The following is a 13,991-nucleotide window of genomic DNA, read 5'->3' as shown; positions in this document are numbered from 1 at the left end:
GTAACCCACAGCTGGACTTGTGTCTTCTATTGACTTAGAAACCTCCAAATATTGTGTAAATTAATGTTGTGAAGGATATATGATAGATATATAAATGATACAGAAACTGTGGACAACACAAAGGGGCATGGACAGATGTCTGCTTGGAATTACAAGAAAAGATAGAAAAATAAATCAATGGATCTGAGAACAAATTAAAATATGTGATATAATTGAACGAGTCAAAATGTTAAAGTGGCAATGGGCCAGACCGGTCAAAGGAAGTTATTGAATGGATCAAAAGAGATGAAAAGAAAACCAGAAGATGACCACACAGAAAATGGGAAGATGACATCATACACTTGCAGGTGTGACGTGGAGAAGAGAAGTAGTAGATCGAAGCCAGTGGAGACATCTTGGGGAGCCTTCATCCAGCAGTGGACCGATATGGGCTGACATGATGATGATGATGAGATATACAGTTAAGTCCATAAATATTTGGACAGTGACACAATTGTCCTCGATTTGGCTCTGTACGCCACCACAATGAATTTGAAAGGAAACAAACAAGATGTGCTTTAAGTGTAGACTTTCATCTTTAATTTGAGGGTAGTTACATCCAAATTGGGTGAACAGTGTAGGAATTACACCCATTTTTATATGTGGTCCCCCCAGTGTTAGGGGCTCAAAAGTATTTGGACAAACTGATATAATAATGAGTTAAATCATGAGTTTCAATACTTGGTTGCAAATCCTTTGCAGTCAATGACTGCCTGAAGTCTGGAACCCATAGACATCTCCAGATGCTGGGTTTCTTCCCTGGTGATGCTCTGCCAGGCCTGCACTGCAGCTGTCTTTAGTTCCTGCTTGTTCTTGGGGGTGTTTTGCCTTCAGTTTTGCCTTAGAAATCAAAACAAACCATTCAGAGAGAGAGCAAAAACATTAGGTGTGGCCAAATCAATTATTTGGTACATTCTTAAAAAGAAAGAACGCACTGGTGAGCTCAGGAACACCAAAAGGCCCGGAAGACCACGGAAAACAACTGTGGTGGATGACAAGAATTCTTTCCTTGGTGAAGAAAAACCCCTTCACAACAGTTGTCCAGATCAAGAACACCCTCCAGGAGGTAGGCATATCTGTGTCAAAGTCACCAATCAAGAGAAGACTTCACCAGAGTAAATACAGAGGGTTTACCACAAGATGGAAACCATTGGTAAGCCCCAAAAACAGGAAAACCAGATTAGAGTTTGCTAAGAAACATCTAAAGAACCCTGTACAGTTCTGGGTCAACATCCGATGGACAGATGAGACAAAGCTCAACTTGTACCAGAATGATGGGAAGAGAAGAGTATGGACATGATCCGAAGCATACCACCTCATCTGTGAAGCATGTTATGGCATGGGCATATATGGCTGCCAGGGGAACTGGTTCCCCTGTATTTATTGATGATGTGACTGCTGACAAAAGCAGCAGGATGAATTCTGAAGTGTTTAGGGCTATATTATCTGCTCAGATTCAGCCAAATGCTTCAAAACTCATTGGACGGCACTTCACAGTGCAGATGGACAATGACCTGAAGCATACTGTGAAAGCAACCCAAGATTTTTTAAGGTGAAGAAGTGCAATGTTCTGCAATGGCCAAGTCAGTCACCTGACCTGAATCCAGTTGAGCAGCATTTCACTTGCTGAAGGCAAAACTGAAGGCAAAACAGCCCAAGAACAAGCAGGAACTAAAGACAGCTGCAGTGCAGGCCTGGCAGAGCATCACCAGGGAAGAAACCAGTCATTGACTGCAAAGGATTTGCAACCAAGTATTGAAACTCACAATTTAATTCATGATTATGTTAGTTTGTCCAAATACTTTTGAGAACCTAACACTGGGGGGACCACATATATAAATGGGTGTAATTCCTATACCATTCCCCCAATTTGGATGTAACTACCCTCAAATTAAAGATGAAAGTCTACACTTAAAGCACATCTTGATCGTTTCTTTTCAAATCCATTGTGGCAGCGTACAGAGCCAAAATGATGACAATTGTGTCACTGTCCAAATATTTATGGACCTAACTGTATATTTACCTGCCATCCTCCTGGGAGACTTCAAAATCCACCTCTCCAACCCCTCCCACTCTGCTGGATTTCTTCCTCTCCTTCACTCCTTTAACTTCTCTCTCTCCCCGTCTCCCCCCACTCACAGGGCAGGCCGGCAGCTAGACCTCATCTTCTCTAGAGGATGCTCCCCTTCAACACTCTCTGTGACACCCCAGGACATCTCAGGTCACCACTTCATCTCCTTCTCCCTTTCCCTCCCCACCCCATCCACTCCCTCTGTCACCTTCCGCCTTAATCTCCGCTCTGTCTCCCCCTTCACCCTTGCCTCCATTGCCCTCACTCTCTTACCTTCCTTGTCTGTTTTTCCCATCTGTTCATCAGCTGTGCTACCTCCTCTTTGTTGTCCTCCCTCACCTCCTCCCTTGATTCTCTGTCCTCTCACATCTCATCCTATCCATCCCTCCCCTCCTCAGCCTTGGATCTCTTCCGTTCTCCTCTCAACCCGATCCAGTCTGCGCACTGCTGAACAGAAGTGGAAAAGGACCAAACTCCCAGCTGCCCTCGAAGTCTACTGCTCTCTACTGTCCACATTCTCCTCCTCACTCAACTCAGCCAAGAAGTCTTACTTCTAATCACTCTTTGAATCCATTGTCAACAGCACTTACTCAAGACACATCTTTTCAGACAGTACTTGTAATATTAGTCCTTTTATTCCCCAGAAGATAGCACTTCACAGCATTTTATCATGCTTCTTGCGTTACATGTACTCATATTATTTTGATTTCCCCCTTGCTCCCTTTCCTGTAGCCCTTGACTGTGACCTAACATCTTGACAGCACTTAGCTTTTACTATCCAGGATGTATGACCTCACTCACTGTACTTACCTGTGTAAATTGGAATTGGTACAATGTATTATGCTTTGAATTGTTTTGTAGTATGTAAATCTGAATTTGTAATGTTTTGATGCCTTGTAGTGAACTGTATTCTTGCACTTTGTATTGCGCTTATGTTTTGTAAGTCGCCCTGGATAAAGGCGTCTGCCAATAAATAAATAATAATAATAATATATGTGGAGTCTCTTTGAACTCTACCTTCGCAGGTGCTGCATTGCCACACAGCATCTTTCAACCCTCCTGTGCGGCTCATTCTCCTCCAACACACAGCTCTGTAACTGGCAGCTGTCCAGGATGGTTGCAGGATAATGTGAACCTATTATTTCTTGTCTGAACAATCCAATACAAATCACTGCTGGCTTTAACAATGCCACTACAGAATAAATTGGTTTTCCGTAAATTCCTATACTTGTAAATGTGATGAACCCTTAGAGGGTGAATCAAGACTACATCAAAAAATATATCAAAAGATATCCCTATCAAACTGTCCCACCAAGGCAGCTTTTTATCAGCCCTTTAACTTGTCTTAATCAGGGGTTTTTGCCACTGATCAACACAGAAAATGTCCATAATGTCAAAGTGAAAAATATAATCTGCAAATTGTTCTAAATTAATTACAAATACAAAACAGAAAATACTTGAATGCATAAGTAATCACCCCTTTGCTATGACACACCTGATTGAGCTGTGGTGAAACCAATTGTCTATGGCAGTGGTCCCCAATCTATTTTGCACCACGGACTGGTCTCATGTAGTCTTGGGGTAGGGTGGGGTGGGGTTGGGTTACAACACGACCGGAATATCGATTAGGCCTATAAGTTTAGTATACCCGCTTTTTCATAACATTTTACATGATGATACTATAAAAACATAAAGTGCATTTTTTTTTTCTAATGACCGTATATTAAAAACTTGAAGACAGTCATTCTCCCCTGAAGTGACTTGAGTTCGTCGAGCAGGTTGAATATGTCGCACAGGTTTTGCGACCCATTCCTCGTCATTGAAATGTGCTGCCAGTGGTGACTTTTTTTCTGAAAGAAATCTCTGCAGCGGCTCTCGTAACTCAAACACTCTGGCAAGCGATCTCTCCCTGGATAGCCATCTGACTTCTGTGTATAAGAGAAGGCGTTTGTGCTCTGCGTCCATTTCCTCACAAAGCTGCCCAAACAGACGCGAGTTAAGGGCGTGTTCAATACTATGGTAAATTCAGGTGTCATTTTTGTAATAATTGTATATAATTATTATTTTATTTTACTGATTAAAAATATTAAAAATAAATGATGTATCCTTTCTGAGCAGCCCGGTAGCGAATGTGCCGGTCCGCGGCCCAGTGGTTGGGGACCGCTGGTCTATGGGGATGCTTCTCTGTGTCAGGGCCTGGAAACCTTTTAAAGATAGAGGTCAAAATGGATGCAGCAAAATACAGAGAAATCCTGGAAGAAAACCTGCTGAAGTCTGCAAGAGACCTGGGAAGATGAATCTTCCAGCAGGACAATGACATACAGCCAAAGATGTGGCAAGAGTTGAAAATTGCTGTTCACCAAAGGTCTCCATCCAACTTGATGGAGCTTGAGTAATTTTGCAAAGACGAATGGGCAAACATTGCTGTGTCCAGATGTGCAAGGCTGGTAGAGACTCATAGACTCATAGCTGTAATTGCTGCCAAAGGTGCCTCTACCAAATATTGACTGAAGTGGTGATTACTTATGCTTTCAAGTATTTTATGTTTTGTATTTGTGATTAATTTAGACAATTTGCAGATTATATTTTTCGCTTTGACATTATTGACATTTTCGGTGTTGATCAGTGGCAAAAACTCCTGATTAAATCCATTCAGATGTCATGTTGTAACACAATGAAATGTGGACAAGTCCAAGGGGGGGTGAATACTTTTGAGAGACATGGTACTGATTCTAGGCCCTGATGTTTCCTGACACACACCCTGTATGCAGCATACTGTCCATACGTGAATCTTTCAAGCTCAGCCAAGTGGTAGTAATACTAGACGTGAGCACAGTCCCCATATGTACATGCCTGGCAGGCCGGAGAGCCCAGAGAGGGCAGAGTAAACAAAGTCACAAGTCAACGTGTTTCACGGTAAATCTGACAAACTTCACCCCATTATACTCTGGTTCAACCTTTGCAGTGTCTCACACCATATTGACATGTAGCTTCATAAATAATATAAATAACTGTCTACTTAATTAAGGTCATGACATTGACAAATCATATTTTCATGTTCAAGCAATACATCATCTTAGGTTTCTCCTCCTCACTCACCTCAGCCAAGAAGTCTTACTTCCAATCTCTCTTTGAATCCACTGCTAACAACCCCCGCAAACTCTACTCCCCCTCCTCCTCCCTCATCTCTCACTGCTGATGATTTCACCTCCTTCTTCTCCTCCAAGATCACAGATATACGCAGGCTCTTCAACAGTCCCCCCTCCTCTCCCATCCCGCACAAGTCTCCCACTGACCAAGCTTCCTTTTCTTCATTCTCACCTCTCTCAGACTCTGAACTTTCCTCTCTCCTCCTACGTCACTAACCTACAACATGTGCCCTGGACCCTCTCCCTACTTGCCTCCTCCAAGCAACCGCTCCTGATCTTCTCCCCTTCATCTCCTCCCTCCTCAACTCCTCCCTCCTCTCTGGATGTTTCCCCTTTGCATTTAAACAAGCTGCTGTCGTCCCACTGCTCAAGAAACCAACCCTTGATGCCACCTCTCCTCAGAACTACCGCCTTGTCTCCCGACTCCTCTTCCTCCCAAAGACTCTCGAGAGGGCGGTCCACCGTCGGCTCTCTGACTTTCTGTCCCAACACTCACTCCTTGATCCTCTGCAGTCCGGCTTCCTCACAGCTCACTCCACTGAGACGGCTCACCTGGCAGTCACTGACTCCCTCAGCTGTGCTCGAGCGCCTCCCTCTCCTCCGTCCTCATCCTCCTTGACCTCTCTACAGCGTTTGACACCGTCGATCACTCCATCCAACTCTCCTGCCTCGCTGACCTTAGAATCTCTGGGATTGCTCTCACCTGGTTCTCCTCCTACGTTGCCATACCTCTGAATCTGACATACTACCCCAATGAAAAATCTTACCTTAACTTGTTTTTATTTTTTCAGCATAGCTTGTTAGCTATAGCTCATGTCGGTAGCTAATCCGTAGAGCGATTACTTTTCATATAAATTGTGCATATTTCACTGACATTTAAAAGTAATTTATCCACTCATGATAATTTAATCATATTCTTTGTTAAACAAAAGAGAGAATTAGAAAACTGTAAAGTATGGTCAAATACCAGCTACTACAGTGAAATTGACCTCTATTACACAGTAGTGGAAGCACAGCAGACAGGGTTGTTTACTCTCATAAGATATCCAAAATGGATAACAAATCTATGTTTAGATCTATTGTACTATTCAGACGCTGTGTTACAGTGTGGCTATTGTAGTATGTACTCGTTTAAGCAGAGCATGTGACGGCATAGAGATAGGTTTGAAGTGGAGTAACACAGAGCAGTGTGTCTTGGTTAAGTGGGTGCTTTTATTTTGCACTAAAATATAAAATGAAATTAGAAAAAAATAGGGAGACAGAAGAATTCAAAAGTAGGTGAAAACCACTGAGAAATCTAAGCCGGGAAATACTATTCAGACTTAAAGCTACCAATAAAATTAATCCGGTGTTCTCAACCAGAGCACGTCTTCACATATACAGTGAGGGAAAAAAGTATTTGATCCCCTGCTGATTTTGTATGTTTGCCCACTGACAAAGAAATGATCAGTCTATAATTTTAATGGTAGGTGTATTTTAACAGTGAGAGACAGAATAACAACAAGAAAATCCAGAAAAACGCATTTCAAAAAAGTTATAAATTGATTTGCATGTTAATGAGGGAAATAAGTATTTGATCCCCTATCAATCAACAAGATTTCTGGCTCCCAGGTGTCTTTTATACAGGTAACGAGCTGAGATTAGGAGCACTCTCTTTTTTGAAATGCGTTTTTCAGTCTCTCACTGTTAAAATACACCTACCATTAAAATTATAGACTGATCATTTCTTTGTCAGTGGGCAAACGTACAAAATCAGCAGGGGATCATATACTTTTTTCCCTCACTGTATTATGAACTCGGGCCTTTCTTTCAGATGATTATTCCTTTAATTTTGTTCGTAGTTTTGTTTCCTGGAGACAGAGGAAGATTGCCTGAGGGTTACACATGTCAATGCCCCGGGGTCATGTTGTCTGACTTGAATATTTGATCATTCATTTGGGAATTCATCATATCAGCCAGGGGGTTTCAACACTGGTATCAAAATTACACTGAGTCTAGCATAAGCATGAGCACCGGTACAAAGACATTACCTACTTTAAATTTGTAATAATCTGTCACTGTCAATACTGTTGTAGAATACATCTTATGAAAAATGAAATGCAAAGAGTACGACATTTCTCTGGACATGAAGCTACGTGACTTTCAGTCTGAGGCCGGAGCAAAACAAGGTCATGCATTCTATTAAAATTGTACTCTTTCAGCATAAAGTTGTGTTTAAGCAGCACATTCATGTATGAGCCAAAGGTGAAGAGGAAGAAATATGTATTTTTATTGATATTCACATTGACAACATAATTCAGATACTGACACATACGCAATGGACCCAGCTAGATCACCCCATCACTCGATCAGATGATCCAGAACTCACTAATGGATGCCCACACACACAAACTGAAATGGGATAAACACAGAGAAGAGAAATAGCCTTCTCTGTAGCATATACACTATGAATAGATAGATGTATTAAACCCTTCAAATAGGCTGCCACATGTAGTACATTGTTTTCCCCACTTGGTGGAGCCAAACTACATTTAGTAAAAGGGCAGCTGTGAAGCCCTGGACCTTGATATATATTATTATTATTAGTAGTAGTAGTAGTAGTAGTTTTAATAATAATAATCATAATAATAATTATAATAATAATAATAATAATAATAATAATAATAATAATAATATATTCAACCTGTATTATAACTTTTTCTATAAGTACAATGTCCTGTAACTAAAACACTTCACCCAGATGATGGCAGCATTACTCAAACATGTCATAGTAAACAAATTCACATTTCAGCCACTGGGGGCAGCAGCGTGCAGTCATGGAAAATTCCACTCCATTGTGGGTGATGCCAGAAGTAGATGTTGCAATTCTGTAAAGAAATATTAAACAGACCTGCTCTTTCACATACATGATTTTTCTTCTTCTTTGTAAAAACTCCTTTTTCGTGTTTGTTTGCTTTACAAAAGGTGACACAAACAATAAGTTCACAGTCATTAATTGAAAGACACGGGTGTCGTGTTGGTTACGTATACAGTAATCAATACTTTTTTTCTTTTTTTTTTAATGTGCTTCTCAATGCTATGGGATATGTTGATTATAAGGAATAGTTTTATTTATTTACATGGAATGACTGTCATCCGTCCTCCCGATCTCTAGACTCTCTAACCGCCGGTATTTTACTAATCAAACCTAACCTTTTTGTACAACCCTGGCTGTTTAAGTTTAATACAGATTACAATGAATTTCATATGATCTGTTTGATTTGTATTTTAAGGGCTACATTAATTATTCTGAACTGCCCAGAAAATTAGGACCAGACCATGAACCTAGTGACATGAAACTTCTTGAAACAATTGTAGTGAAACAATGTTTTGATCCTGAAGAATGCAGTCCAAACGACCTGAATTGCCTGCAGTCGGCTCAGCTGTTTCTGGGTTTGAGAACCTGCTGCCAATGACAGTTTCATGGAGGGCTGGGCCTGAAATGTGACCCTGCCAGGAGATCTGAAGTTTGAGCAGATGGCTCCTGCTGAACCGTGGTGGCCCTGTATTACTCCCATGGCTGTTGCAGTTTGACATGGTTGTATTAAACTATATTCATTGTAATTTCAGGACCCAGAATAGCCTACGTTGTGCATCAAAGTGTGGCATGCACAGTTCCTAACATCACAGTTTTATCTGCTTTTATTTGTTGCTATAGTGGATAAGTAAGATGTACACCACTCTTCAAGTTCGATTCTGACATATAAGCATCTAAAAAAAAAAGTTAAAAGTTACCAAATAATGGCAGATTTCAAATTCTGTCCTGTATTCTCATTCAGTGTTTCAGGATGTGTGTTTTCATAACTTTCTGGATAGCAAAAATAAATAAATAAATACAAAAGGGCCTGATTTTATTGAAGGCATCTCAAGTCATTATTATCGTCAACCCGAGTGTTAGAGTTTCATGGTCTTACATCAGCTACGAAAGCAAGTGTTTTAAGGTACGCTGTGTAACAAAAGTAGAAACCCACAGGTCCTGAATGCCCTAAAAATAGGAGAGCATGTTCATCTTCTTACCTTTTGTGTACTGAACACATTTACTGAACAACAACATTTTGCTGAATTATATTAAGTACATATTAAATAACACTTGTTTCTCTGGAGAGGCTTGAATGTCTTTTTTTATTATTATTTTTACTCCTTGACAGTAACAATAGATTCCATAGATACTGTGAAGTGTGTCTGTGTCCAGTCCTCCTTTCCTTTTCTCCCTTGCATTCCTTCATCACTATAATAATATTATTATTATTATTAATAATAATAATAATAATAATAATAATAATAATAAAAAAGATCTTGCAAGAGAACAAGAATCTGTATGTTTTAAAATGCAAACTAGTAATAATAATAATAATAATAATAATAATAATAATAATAATAATAATAGAAGACTGATGTGATGTTCTGCAGTGCCAACTCAAACTCAAAACCCTTCTCCAAATGACTGTCAACCTCATGCCTCAAATTCATGCCATTGAATTTACCTCAACCTGTTGCGGTTCATTTGTTTATATATATATATATATATATATATATATACACACACACACTCACCTAAAGGATTATTAGGAACACCTGTTCAATTTCTCATTAATGCAATTATCTAACCAACCAATCACATGGCAGTTGCTTCAATGCATTTAGGGGTGTGGTCCTGGTCAAGACAATCTCCTGAACTCCAAACTGAATGTCTGAATGGGAAAGAAAGGTGATTTAAGCAATTTTGAGCGTGGCATGGTTGTTGGTGCCAGACGGGCCGGTCTGAGTATTTCACAATCTGCTCAGTTACTGGGATTTTCACGCACAGCCATTTCTAGGGTTTACAAAGAATGGTGTGAAAAGGGAAAAACATCCAGTATGCGGCAGTCCTGTGGGCGAAAATGCCTTGTTGATGCTAGAGGTCAGAGGAGAATGGGCCGACTGATTCAAGCTGATAGAAGAGCAACTTTGACTGAAATAAGCACTCGTTACAACCGAGGTATGCAGCAAAGCATTTGTGAAGCCACAACACCTACAACCTTGAGGCGGATGGGCTACAACAGCAGAAGACAATGTTGCCTGGTCTGATGAGTCTCCATTTCTGTTGAGACATTCAGATGGTAGAGTCAGAATTTGGCGTAAACAGAATGAGAACATGGATCCATCATGCCTTGTTACCACTGTGCAGGCTGCTGGTGGTGGTGTAATGGTGTGGGGGATGTTTTCTTGGCACACTTTAGGCCCCTTAGTGCCAATTGGGCATCGTTTAAATGCCACGGCCTACCTGAGCATTGTTTCTGACCATGTCCATCCCTTTATGACCACCATGTACCCATCCTCTGATGGCTACTTCCAGCAGGATAATGCACCATGTCACAAAGGTCGAATCATTTCAAATTGGTTTCTTGAACATGACAATGAGTTCACTGTACTAAACTGGCCCCCACAGTCACCAGATCTCAACCCAATAGAGCATCTTTGGGATGTGGTGGAACGGGAGCTTCGTGCCCTGGATGTGCATCCCACAAATCTCCATCAACTGCAAGATGCTATCCTATCAATATGGGCCAACATTTCTAAAGAATGCTTTCAGCACCTTGTTGAATCAATGCCACGTAGAATTAAGGCAGTTCTGAAGGCGAAAGTGGGTCAAACACAGTATTAGTATGGTGTTCCTAATAATCCTTTAGGTGAGTGTATATATATGACTCACATTTATTCCTTTCTCTGCCCTAAAGGATGCGATCTGCAGAAATCACAGGACCTCTGGGACCTTCTGAATTAAAGCAGAGCGTGAATACTGACCATGTAGATCGAAGCCCTCACCCACAGCTTGAGCACATCACTTTCAGAGAACAGCAGTTTATTTTTCACCGTGAGCATGCCTTAACCATAACAGCTATAACATTGATATGCATTTTTCTATAAGTGCATTAACTCACCAAAGACTTTAAATACGTGTCAAAAATTTAAAAATTGTAATACCAAGTGTTCCATTTACTACCCTTTCTCAGAAATGAAAACAAAGAGTTTAGTTCTACAGGAGTTCCGGAACATGCAGAATGATTGTGACGTGCAACATTTCTAAATAACCACTATAGTCAAACACAGTAGCCTTGCATATTACATTCCTCTGTAAAGTACACAAAGCAAGAGAGCAAGGCTAAATGTTAGGACAAGCCATTCAAACATTAAATGAATAACACTGGACATCTAGATTTAATTAGCAAAAACCCAATGCTTAATGTAATAAGAACATGATCAATTTAATGAAAATGCCATGACGTTTAAAAATACATCAGTCCAATCGTTCATACTTATGTTTGTATATATACAGTGTATGTTTATATGTACATATAATAAACTCTCATTAAAAAACAGAATTAACTGTTCTAGGACGGAATTAGTCATGTGAATTTGATTTAAATGCAAGTTTTATGGAAGTCTGTTATTTTTAATGACGTTCTGCCTGTCAAGCACAGTACATATAACACTGACACGATTCTCTTCATTTATCTGCTTGAATGTTAAAATATATTACTCAAACTTCCTACACTGCAGCCAAAAGTGACTCAAAGTGACCAGGAGTGAGGAGCTGGAAACCTTCTGGCTCGACACCAGAGCTGTCAGTTGTGTGGTTATGAAACATGCCACAGCTCGTGTACGGCCAGCCCTGCCCCCAGTGCCTGCTACAAAATACCATTTCAAAAGCAGCTGCGAAATCAAGTGTTTAAAGGTACGCTGTGTAACAAAAGTAAAAACCCACAAGTCCTGAATGCCCCAAAAGCGGGAGAGCATGTTCATCTTCTTACCTTTTGTGCACTGAACACATTTGCCGAACAACAATATATTGCTGAAATATATTCAGCACGTATTAAATAACACTTGTTTCTCTGGAGAGGCTTGAATGCCTTTCATTGATGAAAAGATGCAGATACTGATTTAAGGAGAGGAGTTGTTTGCTTAAAAACTGACAAAACTTGGTGAGACTTAATTCATTAAAGAAATAAAAACACACACAAACAACAAAACACACTCCTGAACATGCATGTGCTAGTATTTGGGATTGGTTTAGGGATGAAGTCATTACAGTGCTGAAACTTGAAAGACTAAAAAGCATTATCTCTTATTTTATTAGTGTTACTCCTGAGAAAGTGCTGACTGGAATACAATTTGCCAACTCAATTAAAGTCAACTCTCAGTCACAGTGAATTTTCTGGCATGTGCAATTTGTCAGTCATTTTTCTTAAGTGGTGCGACATCGCGGTACACAACTGCACACGAATGCAGATGAGACTCTTCCTAATCAGGACCTCAACCCTGATATTTCTGCAATTTAACTAAATGGTTTGTTTGAGATGGGATAAGCTGGTAATTACCCAATATAGCTTCTTAATTAGAGCTATTGATGTAGGTAAAGTCTGATCTGTTTAGAAAGTGGCATTTTAAGACCGTTCTTTTTAAAGTTGACCTAAACAATTGCTCGTTACCTTTTATTTAAAATACTGAATTGCTAAAATAATAACTGCATTTTCTGTTACTTCTTACTGCTGACACATTTCCATTTTAGTTTGGATTACCTTTATTTACAGATATGCTATTTAAAACACTTTTGTGTAACACCACATTGCAATTTCCTTCATGAAATGCCCATCCTTGTGAAAGATGATTATGAAAATATGGTCACCAGCTGGAGTATCTTTCCATTGAGCCAGGGTAACGCACTGTGTGTTTATTTTGTGACACTGTGTTCTAGGAACAGAAATTGACACATTCCATTCTGAATGTAGTATTCTGTTCTTCTGCAAGCCAGCTGTGTGTTGCTGTGGAGCCAAAGATGTACATCATCTGGCGTGACCGTGCTACCAATTACACACACTTGTAAAATGAACAGACAATATGAAACTCACAATAAGGTATCGACATAATAGAAAATTAAACGGTTAATTGATGATTGGCAGTATGAAAACGGTAGTGACGCTGACTAGAATCTCCCCAACCTTGGACCTCCACTGGTGACACTGGCCTTTAACGTCATCTAAATGACAGACAGCAATTGCACCAATTATTCACTCTTATGAGTTAATGTGGTAAAATATACCAGGTTCCCAAAACACAGAACAAAGTACAAAAATCCACACACATAAATATGTAAAAATAACGTTTTCAAAAACAGGCTCTGTTGAGTAAACAACGTAACTAATCCCACTGGAGACTATCAAGAGTCTTCGAATTGTTGACTTCAGCGGCGTCTACAAAATCAACAGGATCCTTTATCCCCCCAGAGATGAATAACAATGTTAGTCAGCAATTATTTCTTTACACTGTGGTACACACTCAAGCCGTCCAAAATATACAAAACGCAGATGGAAAGGTTGTTTGGATGATTTTCAGTTGAGTAGTTTTGACCCCCTTTCGTTTCTGGGAATGTACAGGCAATCGCACCTCAGAGGAATTTAAAATCAGTTAAGACCATTTTACCTCATTAAACCTACCCATAATGCTTCCTTAAAGTGTTGTTCCAACCTTAAGAGTAGAAATGTGTGTCCAGATTACACTTCATTTGTGGTCAGACATAATCCTTCTATTGCAATTACATTTGGGTTGTTGCATACTAATTTCTTCAATTACTCGTGTGAGAAGGTTTTGTGCAAACTTCAGTCTTTTCTGTTGCGATTGATTTAGTAATGATATGAAGCCCCCTGGCACAGTTG

This window comes from Amia ocellicauda, chromosome 2, assembly GCF_036373705.1.
Source record: "Amia ocellicauda isolate fAmiCal2 chromosome 2, fAmiCal2.hap1, whole genome shotgun sequence".
Classification (NCBI taxonomy): Eukaryota; Metazoa; Chordata; class Actinopteri; order Amiiformes; family Amiidae; genus Amia; species Amia ocellicauda.
Note: the sequence above shows the minus strand (reverse complement) of the source record.